We start from the raw sequence: 8,587 nt of genomic DNA, 5'->3' as shown, positions 1-8,587 counted from the left end.
TGGTCTATCTTTCCTATCAGCAGCATTTAATATCTATGATTCCTCTCCTCTCACCTGGCTTCCAGAGTGCTGCACTCTCCTAGTTTACTTCCTAATTCACCGGCAGTTCCTTGTCCTGCCCTTTTGCTGGTTCTTCCTCACGGTCCTGCAACTCTAGAGTAACTGTGACATGATGCTCAAACCTCTTCTCTTTTCTATCTCTGTTCACTTCCTACATGAAATCCTCCAGTCTCATGACTTTAAATATAGTCTATATACTATGGGCTACCAAATAGACACCTCTAATATGGACCTCTTCCTTGGGTCTAGCTGCCCATTCAGCATTTAATCTTGGACATCCACAGGGCATCCTAAACTCAACATGCCTCAGTTCTCAACCCTGACCTGATCGTCCCTTCACACTTGTTTCCTCCCCTCCCCACAAGTGATTCTCCTCAACTTAGTAAATGGTAATTTTATTCTTACATTTTTCTCAGATAAAACCCTTAGTGTCATCGTTGAAGCTCTTCCTTTCATATTCCATAACCAATTAATCCTCCAATCCTACCAGCTCTACCTTCAACCTACACCCTGATTTCCACCATTGCTCACCTTTATCTCTACATTTCTGGTTTAAGGTGGCCATCATCTATGGCGTCACCTCACTGCCTTCACTCTTCTCCCCCACCCTCTGTACTCTAGTCTCAAGCAAGCCACCAGGAGAATCCTTTTATTTTTATTTTCATAGTTTAATTTTTATTTTTTATATAGCAAAATTAAGCTATGAGATGAATGTACAAAATTAAGCAGTATATTAACCCTTAACTGATAGTGAAAATCGTGAGTCAAGATTCTAGTTCCTAGATAATAACACTGTAATAGCTCTATAACATTAACACCTGGCTATTATCAGGTTACAATTTTATTTTATTTTTTTTATTTTTATTTTTTTTTTGCTTTCCCTCTAGGAGAATCCTTTTAAAAGCACAAATAAGATCATATAACTACCCTGGCTATGGCTTTCCGTCTCAGAATAAAAGCTAAAGTTCTTATAATAGCCTACCAAATGGTAAGCCACACTGACCTTTTTATGGTTCCTCCAGAGGGTCAGCACAGCCCTGCCTCAGGGCTTTTGTCCTTGCTGCTCCCTCTGCATGGAATGTTTCTCCACTGAGTTTCCCTGTGGTTCACACTTTCACTTCTGTCAAGTCTCTTTTCAAAAGTCGTCTTATCAAGGACACTATTTCTAACCAATCTATTGAAAAGCATTTCTTACTCCTCTTTCCCTTTTCCTTTCTCTCCACTAACATATATCACCATCTGACATGCTATACATATATATATATTTTTTTTTTTTTCTTTTAAACGTCTGTCTTTGTCTCTCTTTTTTTAAAGTATATTTATTTATTTATTTTGGCTGTGTTGGGCTTTCGTTGCTGCACGTGGGCTTTCTCTGGTTGCAGCGAACGAGGGTTACTCTTTGTTGCAGTGCGTAGGCTTCCCATTGCGGTGGCTTCTCTTGTTGCGGATCACGGGCTCTAGGCACGCGGGCTTCAGGAGTTGCAGCATGCAAGATCAGTAGTTGTGGCATATGAGCTTAGTTGCTCCATGCCATGTGGGATCTTCCCAGACGAGGGCTTGAATCTGTGTCCCCTGCATTGGCAGGAAGATTCTTTTTGTTTGTTTGTTTGTTTGTTTAACATCTTTATTGGAATAATTGCTTTACAATGGTGTGTTAGTTTCTGCTTTATAACCAAGTGAATAAGCTATACATATACATATATCCCCATATCTCCTCCCTCTTGCATCTCCCTCCCACCCTCCCTATCCCACCCCTCTAGGTGATCATAAAGCACCGAGCTGATCTCCCTGTGCTATGCGGCTGCTTCCCACTAGCTATCTATTTTACATTTGGTAGTGTATATATGTACATGCCACTCTCTCACTTCATCCCGGCTTACCCTTCCCCCTCCCCATGTCCTCAAGTCCATTCTCTACGTGGCAGGCAGATTCTTAACCACTGTGCCACCAGGGAAGCTCCATACTACATATTTTATGTAGTCAATATTTCCTGTCTGTTTGCTCATCACTAGATACTAAATCTCGTAAGAGTGAAATTGTTGTCTGCTTTTTTTTCACTGCTGAATCCTTTCCTAGAATCAGTGTCTGCCACAAAGACGGTGCTCAATAAATATTTGCTGTTCTTCTGTAAGCAAAGCAATAATATTAACCAACGGCTGCAATCTCTAAGACTCGTGTTTTTCTCTAGGGCTGTGAGTGGCCATGCTAGTGAAGGGAGGGTGATCTTGAAAAGCTGACAATGGGTTATGAGAGAGGAATTAAGGGCAATTACAAAAAAGAATCAGCAGTTTCTAAAGTAATATAAAGTACTATAGAGTATATATAAAGAATATGAAGGAATACAAAGTAATATAAAGAATTCTTTTTTCAAGGCTTGGTATCTCACTTTTTCCTTATCTGCTCTTCTCTCAATACTGTGCCCAATACTGGGGGCCCATCTTCAATCTCCAAATGATACAATTTAGCCAGTGTATGGGATTTGGGAACTAGTGGGAGCAATTTGTTTTCTTAAGATGATTAACACACGCAGACATTAGAGCGAATGTTACTCATTTGTACGTTATTTATTTTAAATTTTGAGGGCTTGTGGGGTATCTTGCTTGGCACTCTGGTTAGCAGTGTGATGGACAGAGACAATACAGACCCTGCTGTCTGTATCTTTCTCGCTGTCAGCTAATCTCCATGAGGAAGTAGTGGAAGGGGGGCAGGTCCAAGGTCTGTGGGCATTTGGGTGTGTGAGACAAGAAAATGAGGGTGGGAAGGAGAACAATGCTCATAGGAGCGAAGCAGAATCCTGAAATCCCTTACCTTTCAAGGCCTTGGGGTTTTGCCAAAATGTAGGTTTTGCGGGGAAATAGGCAGCTCTAAACCTAGAAAGACATGTTGTTGAAATTAGAGAAAAAAGACAAACTTATGAGGAAAGCTACTGGATGGAAGGCTGGAATGGTTTCCGTGGGGAGTGGTGAGCCCCCGTGTGTGCCCACATCCATGCTGGCCTTCATTTATCAGAGTAGTACGCACATGGCCACATGGCCAGAGTGTTCTAACAAACTGCACCAGATGTTACTAATAAAGGAGGGCCCTCCTCTATACATACCAGCATTGGCACAATATTTTCTATGTTCCCAGCTCTTGTGGAGGCGTTGTTGACAGTTTGATGGCCTGAGGACTCACTGTGGGTTTGACTGTGTTTCAATCATGGAAACCCCAAACTGAAAGGTAGGCAGAGCATTAATAAGAGTTAACTATCTGTCTGGACTGAATAATATAATATGGGTGTCTCAGGTAGGACATCCCAAGAAAAATCATTTTGCATAAGAAAAGTCCCAGAGGCAGAGGTATAAAGCTTCCTGTCTTATTTCAGGTTCAGAATATATGAGATGTAGATCATACATTCTCTAGTGCAGATTAACTATGAGGGAGGGAAGTCAGGGAGGGTGGGGGGAAAGTCAATGATAAAACCAATGTGGACTAGGCCATCTCCAAGAACACTTGGCACTTGTACACATTAACTGTCATTGCAGTAATAATGATGAAATAACAGTAGCCATTCATTTAGTGACTATGTTTTGCTGAGTGCCCTCTCTCTCGTACACTATATACATATATATATATATATATATATGCATATGTATCTAATGTACCCATAAATACATATTGACAATTTTTCCTCTTGGAAAAATATGTGACAGATATTAGAAGCCCCTCCATTTGCCTTACAATGTTCATTTCTGGGACTTCCCTGGTAGTTCAGTGGTTAAGAATCTGCCTGCCAATGCAGAGGACAGGGGTTTGATCCCTGGACCAGGAAGATCCCACGTGCTGTGGAGCAACGAAGCCCATGCGCCACAACTACTGAGCCTGCACGCTAGAGCCCACGAACCATAACTACTGAGCCCACGTGCCACTACTACTGAAGTCCGCGAGCCTAGAGCCTGGGCTCTGAAACAAGAGAAGCCACTGCAATGAGAGGCCCGCGCACTGCAACGAAGAGTAGCCCCTGCTCGCCACAACTGGAGAAAGCCCGCATGCAGCAATGAAGACCCAACGCAGCCAAGAAAAACAACAAAACAAAAAACAAATTCATTGTTTTCTCTCGGTTCTCCTTCCCTCTTTTTCCCTACCCTAAAATCCTCTTCAGATTTTGATCACCCTCCTTTCCCATCCCTACCAGGTTGCAGCCTCATTCCGGCTGAGCGCCCTGTGGTCAGAACTATGGCGTCATCCTGTCTCACATCAACCACAAGGGTGACAATAGCGAGTTTAAACCTTTAGATTCTTCTGTCCTCTGTAGGACTGAGCTTGGGACTTGCAAGTCCTCAGCATGGAGTAGTTGTAAAACCAAAACCAAAAGCCAAGAACAAAACTTTCTTCTGCTAATATTACTATCTCTGAGGGTATAACTTGCTACCAGAGGTAAGAGGGGAAAAGGAGTGAGGGGGCTAATAGGTCTTGCTTGGAGCACATTATTTTCTTTATTTTATACATGAGAAATCACATTTCAGAATAGTTAAATTGGGGACTCGTAAGTGGGGGAAATGTGTTTTGAATTTAGAGCTCTTGGATTAAAAGTTCAGAGATCACATGCCATGTACTTTCTCTTGGCCTCTATTTCCATTTTTCATCTCAGAGGTCTTTCAAAATTCTGTGTGAATGAACCAGTCTGACCCTTCTACTACCACTGTCTCTGCAGGTCCCAGGTGCTTAAGTTGTTGCTAAATGTATGTGGCGGGGGGGGGGGGGGGGGAGAAAAGGCAGCTCTGTGTGGGGTGAGGGGAACCACATAGAGCACAGGGAGACACAAGTCTATCTATAACGTAGCGGGAAGAAAAACAAGACCTATAAACTGAGAAGGTGATTGCATCAGCTCTTTCTAGCTAGAGCTAGGTTAGGTTTTCCCAGCAGAGGCCTTAGGTCCCATTTCATGATTCCCGGCACCGCCCCAGCAAAGCATGTGGTTAGGCCACCAGCTGGAGAAGACAGCAGACCTTGTCTCAGGCAATGGGCTGTCCTATGGGACCTGGGCTGTGCCCTCCTCTTCTTTGCTCCTGGGAGACTGGGTGGCTGTCCCTACAGTAATGATCTTCTCACACCCACATCCCCTCCTTTCCAACTCATCCTTCCTTCCCTTCATCTGCCTCCAAAATCCCCCTGCCCTGGCGTGGGAATTAATAAAAGACCCCAAACTTCTGGGCAAAGATACCTCACTCCACTCTTCTACTGCTCCGCCACTAACATTCCATGGTTGTGAGCAGAAGGGAACCGTCTGCATCTCACCACTCTATGGAATGAGGATTGGAGGCCAATTTGGAGAGGATGTTGGAGCCCACAGGGAAAATATCCGTAAGCCTCAGGGCAATTGTGCATCAATTGTGTTCTTTCCATTGGGAACACATACAATTCTTTATCCTCGTTTGTGCTCGTTTTCCTCTTAAGTTGTCTACTAATGAATGGAACTGCCATGACAAGGATACAGAGTGCATTTGATACTTCCAGGTCAGCTATTTGGACAACTAACAGCTGATGCAAAGGCACAACTTATCGGTTACTAGGCTGCCTCAAGTCTGTAAAGGAAAGATATGAAACGAAGACACAAAACCAACCGAGACCCTTGAGAACTGTCAGGAGACAGAGGAAGAGGAGGAACTGAATGCTTAGAGTAGAAAATAAACTACGTCCTGAAGAACTCATATGAAAAATCAGTATCCAGCTGGTGATGTGGATAACGTGCAGGCTGCTTTTGTATTCACAGCCTTTTATAACAGAGTCCATATTAACTTATATTTACAGTCTAAGATCTATTGTGCTGATCAGGGCAGTGGGTCAAAGGAAGAATCTTTAAAATAGCCTGGAGGTTAAAATTCTTTACCTCATAAAACACTAAATCAGAGAAAAGAAAGAGGGAAGAAAATAGAATTAGTACGGGAGGGCTGGAATAGTGCGAGGAAGTTTGGGGGGAAATTTAAGAGAAAAATTAGAGGGTGGGTAGCAGTAGCAGAATAAGTTGCCCTAGATAACAGCCCTGCTGGATGCAAAGAAGAGAAAAATGAGTGAAGACAATCTTCAGGATGCTGGTCGAGAAGCACATAGTGGAATTGTCCCTTTGGGGCTTCTTTAAGAATCTTAAAACCATTGCTTTTCAAGGTCCTTTTATTATTATTATTATCATCATTGCTGTTGTTGTTATGTGACACTATGTGAAGGTTGGCATGAGGGAATCGACTTTATTTGGCTACCTACACTTAAAGAACTTCATGACTATCATATGATATTCAAAACCACAAATCCCTTTGGTTTCATTACCACGTGTCTAGTTTTCAGAAAAAAAAATCAAACATATATATTTTAAACTTTTTGTTTCAAAGTGTTCTTTGTAAGTCTTCACAATAGTGATTTCATTAAGATAGTTACTTTATAAAGCATTGCAGATGTCATAATTGTTAACATAATTCACCAGACTCTAGTTAATGGGTACAGTTCACTGAGCTCATTTTATATGGGAAAGGAAATGCCCAAACTGAGTAAAGTAATCCCATCACAGCCTAGCAGAACAAAGGAGATGCTGTTTTCCAGACACTTCAATCAGGCAAAAAAAGAGATACAGAGTTTCTCTCCTCCAGCTGAAGTGCTCCATCAGTAGAAATATTCTGATAAATAAAAATGAGACAGTCAAGACCTAGTGACACTCAAGAGATTCCACAACTGGTAATGCAGTAATGCTTCACCTTCTTTAGCTCTGAAGTCGGAGGATTTTTGTTATTTAATTTTTAAGTATCAAACTTGTGTTTTTTCAGCAGCAGCATCTTCACTCTGAAATAAGCTGTCTTCTTCACAATGTGATTTTTTACATCGTCAAGCTCAATTTTAATACTAGGCGCACACCACATGACCTTTCTGAAAACTCCTTTTCTTCACAAGTTATGAAGAAGTTCAAGGAGGCATGGTTAAGGCAGAACGGTGGTAGTAAATACTACACAATCTTTGGTCGTATCGCAACCTTTGTTTCCAATTTAGTGATCCTGCTGCTGTGGAGTCAGATAGCGACAATGACAACTACATTAGGATTTATTTTTAAACTGGGATTTAGAAGCAACCGAGCTTCCAGATTTTAACTCCTTGGCAGCAAGATCCAACTTCCTCATTCTCACACTGGCCCCTACTTGTCAAAGGGTTAAATAGCTAGCACAAATGGTACTGTACCATACTGCCCTTCCGATTGCAGCATGTGGCAGAACTGAAAGGAAAGGAAGTTGTGTTACACATTGAAGGGATGGCGCAAAACACAAGAAGACACCAGGAGAAGATGAAAACGTCATGTGAGGGCTTCGGAGCCCTGTATGCATCCTTCATCACATCATCATGGTACTCGCCAGGCTGGCTTGAATCTCTCTCCAGGAACCACATTTTGCTTCTTTCTCCTCCTCTTGCTTCTGTTTGTCATTGCAAGGCACGGTCAACGAATTGGTCATCTTTTTCAAGTCATCAATTTCCAAAGAAAAATACACCTCTGTACCTAAGGATTCCCAAAACCTGCATGGTATAGTGGCTTTTCATATTGTGTAATTTTATCTTTTAGTAACTTTTCAAAACAATTGAAGTCATCTCTTGAAAATGGGCTCAGAGCATGGATTCGTTAAGCTCTATTTATTAACACCAAATGTTTCTTTGGTTAATTTGAGGTCTGACTCCTCCTGTCATTTGTTTAGCCTAGCCCCGGTTTATCTTTTAATTGTTCTCTGGTGTTAGAGCTTTAGGTTCTTCTAAACTCTTTTTATTTTTTCCTGTTGCTGTCCTTTCTTTTTGATTTTTTTCCTCTTTTTTCTTTTCTGAAAAGTTTATTTCTGGTTTTATTTCTTTTTCTTTCCTTTCCCGTCGTCACTGTCACCCCATTTATCCTTGATAGCCATACGCCTGCCTTCCCAGCTGTCCCCACCAGGGTACTGCCGGCCCCCACCATCCACATAGGACTCCATGTAAAGCATGTCTGCATCCAGACTGGAGGTTCCAACGTCCCCCTCCAACTCAGGATGCCAACTGCGAGCCCATGTTTTTACCTGTACTTCTGATGGACTGGCTATAAATCAGAGGTTCCCATGACCCCTTCCTTGGGTTTCTATTAATTTGCTAGAGTGACTCACAGAACTCAGGAAACTTGTTTACTCACTAAATTACCAGTTTATTACAGAGGGTTTTTAGAGTGGCTTCATTATGTAGGCACAGTGGATGAAATCATTGGCCAGTGGTGATAGAAATTAATCTCCAGCCCCTCACCCTTCCTCAGAGGTTGGGGTGTGAGTGGAGTGGATGGAATGGGCCTGAAAGTTCCAAACCTCTAATCACAAATTTTGCTCCACTGGTGACCTTAGTCCTTAGGTGCAGTCCAAAAGTCACCTCATGAACATAACAAAAGACATCTTTAGCTCTCAACAGTTACGAGACTGTAAGCATTTTAGGAACTCTGTGCCAGAAATGAGGATGAAAACCAAATACCTATTTCTTATTATAAGTCTATATCACAGGCTGAAAC

General features: G+C 42.1%; 1 pseudogene; it reads right to left on the bottom strand.

The window, feature by feature from the left end:
- Window positions 1–7,409: 7,409 nt before the first annotated feature.
- Window positions 7,410–8,042, bottom strand: LOC101335835 (eukaryotic translation initiation factor 3 subunit J-like; annotated as a pseudogene).
- Between the last annotated feature and the right edge of the window lie 545 nt (window positions 8,043–8,587).

This window comes from Tursiops truncatus, chromosome 1 (assembly GCF_011762595.2).
Source record: "Tursiops truncatus isolate mTurTru1 chromosome 1, mTurTru1.mat.Y, whole genome shotgun sequence".
In the NCBI taxonomy this organism is placed as follows: Eukaryota; Metazoa; Chordata; class Mammalia; order Artiodactyla; family Delphinidae; genus Tursiops; species Tursiops truncatus.
The sequence above is the reverse complement of the archived record's forward strand: the minus strand, read 5'-3'. Positions and strand labels throughout refer to the sequence as shown.